This window comes from Dasypus novemcinctus, chromosome X (genome assembly GCF_030445035.2).
Source record: "Dasypus novemcinctus isolate mDasNov1 chromosome X, mDasNov1.1.hap2, whole genome shotgun sequence".
NCBI classification, from domain to species: domain Eukaryota; kingdom Metazoa; phylum Chordata; class Mammalia; order Cingulata; family Dasypodidae; genus Dasypus; species Dasypus novemcinctus.
The window spans coordinates 76,035,158-76,037,880 of NC_080704.1; the positions used below are offsets into that span (position 1 = coordinate 76,035,158).

The 2,723-nt window shown below is 52.6% G+C and overlaps 1 pseudogene; it reads left to right on the top strand.

The window, feature by feature from the left end:
* The first annotated feature begins 397 nt into the window (after positions 1 to 397).
* LOC101439801 (GRIP and coiled-coil domain-containing protein 1 pseudogene) lies at positions 398 to 2,482 on the top strand (annotated as a pseudogene).
* Positions 2,483 to 2,723: the final 241 nt, after the last annotated feature.

Sequence of the window (2,723 nt, forward strand, 5' to 3'; positions counted from 1 at the left end):
TTCTTTACCTCCATTGTGTAGGTGCAACCCTATTTCCCCTCGATATTCAGGATCGATCATCCCAGCCAGTACAGTAATCCCTTCGTTGCCTTTTGATTCAGTCAGGAGGGGCCCAAAGTGGCCAGGAGGCAGTCTTAACTTCCAGTTCAATGGAATAGTTGTTGTGACTCCTGGTGGCAGCATTCCTCCTTTTGTAACAAAGACCTGTAGACCAGCAGAACTTAAGGTTGCAGGGACAGGAAGCAAAAATTTTCCTAGTGGACCACTAGGGGTAATGCTGAATGGTGCCACTCCAATTTCCACCCCTTGATTACTGGACCCGTGAATCCTGGCTATGGGGAAAATAGCACCATAGAGTGGAGGTTGATTTAGGTAATGCAGAGCTTCCTGGAGAAAAATGCCCCAGCCCTGCAAGGTATTGCCACCTAGTTGGCTCTGTAATTGGGTCTTCAAGAAGCCATTCCAGGCAGACAAATGACTGCACCAGTTGAAAACTCAGTTGGCTACTTTAACCAGCTCTTTGGCTACAGTCACCCAGGAGAAGTCCCGCATGGAGGCTTCTTACCTGGCTGACAAGAAGAAGATGAAACAGGACTTGGAGGATGCAAATAAAAAGGCAGAGGAGGAGAGGGGCCTCCTGGAGGGGGAATTGAAGGGGCTGCAGGAGCAGATAGCAGAAACCAAAGCCCGACTTATCTCACAGCAGCATGATAGGGCCCAAGAGCAGAGTGACCATGCTTTGATGCTGCGGGAGCTCCAGAAACTGCTGCAGGAGGAGAGGACCCAGTGCCAGGAGCTGGAGCTCCGATTGGAAGAGACACGAGAAGCCCTGGTGGGACGATCATATGCAGCTGATCAGATAGAAGGGTTTGAACTGCAGACCAAGCAGCTGACCGGGGAAGTGGAGATGCTGAAGGGTGAGCTGCAGGCTCTTCGAGATGAGAAGAATCAGCCAGACCCCCGGCTGCAGGAACTTCAGGAAGAGGCTGCCTACCTCAAGAGCCATTTCCAGGTTCAGTTGCAGCAAGAAATGAGGAAGACAGCCCTTGCAGAGGAGCAACTCTGTCAGCAAGCTCAGGTGGAAGAGCAGAGGGTGGCAGCCCTGGAGAATCAAATATCCGAGGTATCGGAACTGCTGGGCACCTATGAGAAAGCGAAGCAGAAGGACCAGCTGGCTATCCAGAAGCTGAGGGAATGCATTATGCAGCTGGACATGGAGAATAAGACGCTGGCTCTAGCTGCCTCTAGCCGGTCCCCTCTAGACAGCCATGGAGAGGAGTCCAGTCTGGATGTCAATGTCCTGAAGGATAAGATGGAGAAACTAAAGAGGCTGCTGCAGGTCTCAGCCAGGAAAAGCCAGATCACCCTGGATGTGGAGAAGCTCTGCGACCTGGAGATAATGCCCAGCTCAGAGGCTGCCGATGGGGAGAAGGCTACTGCGCTCTACTACCAGCAGGAGCTGAAACAGCTGAAGGAAGAGTTTGAGAGGTACAAGGTGAGGGCCCAGGTGGTCCTCAAGAACAAGAGCACCAAAGATGGGAACCTGGCAAAGGAACTGGAGGAAGCCCAGGAACAGCTAGCTGAGCTGAAGGAGAAGTATATCTCCCTGAGGCTGTCCTGTGAGGAGCTTGAGCGCCAGCACCAGCAGGAGGCTGAGGACCGGAAGCAGGAGCTGGCCCAGCTGCAGCAACTCCACCGGCAGGAGCTGGAGCGTAGCCAGCTGGACTTCAGGGACCGCACGCTGAAACTGGAGGAAGAGCTGCACAAGCAGCGGGACCGCGCCTTAGCTGTGCTTGCTGAGAAGGATTTGGAGCTGAAGCAATTGCGCTCTGTGGCCTTGTCCTCTGCGCTGCCGGGGCGCAGAAGCCCTGTGGGTGGCTTGGGGTCTTGGGGACCCAGCTGATACATCTGCCTTGGATAGCCTGACCCAAGCGCTGCAACTTGCTGCAGCCAACGAGCCCACTTTCTTCCTGTATGCTGAGCAGTTGGCGTGTAAGGAGGTGGAGATCACATCGCTGAGGAAGCAGAAACACAGGCTCGAGGTGGAGGTGCATCAGCTGCAGGATCGGCTCCTGGAGGAGGGGGAACGGCATCGCGAGGAGGTCAGGGCTCTGCAGAGCCACATTGAAAAGAACATCAGGGACCAGAGTAGGGAGGGAGCCAACCTGGAATACCTCAAAAACATCATCTACCGCTTCCTGACCTTGCCTGACATGCTGGGCCGCCAGCAGACACTCACAGCCATTCTGACTATCTTGCACTTCAGTCCAGAGGAGAAACAAGTGATAATGCGGCTTCCAGCCAGTGGTAGCTGGTGGCCTTCTGGCAAGAGATGATGCTGTTTTTGATGACTTCTGAGATTTTGTGCCTCTCTTATGTGGGAAGGAGCAGGCTATGGTTTCTACTGCCCCTGCCTTTTCTCTTACGTTATCATTTATTTCTTCACTGTGTTGACCTAGGAGGGGAGTCTTTACTGTGGGATGGGATTTTCTGTCACATGCCATTAATGCATCTGGACCCTAGAGATACTTAAAGTGTTGAGACATCTTCTTGTGGCGTGTGTGTATGTGTCGGGGTTTTGGGGGAGAAGTTAGGACTGAGAGGTACAAAAGTTGGGGAAGTGGTGAGAATCTTTTAAAAAAGATTGTTTAAATATCATGCTCCTTGCTTAGAGCTAGGAGTAAATGTGACTCCAAAGGGAGTTCAGGCAACTAATTTCTAAA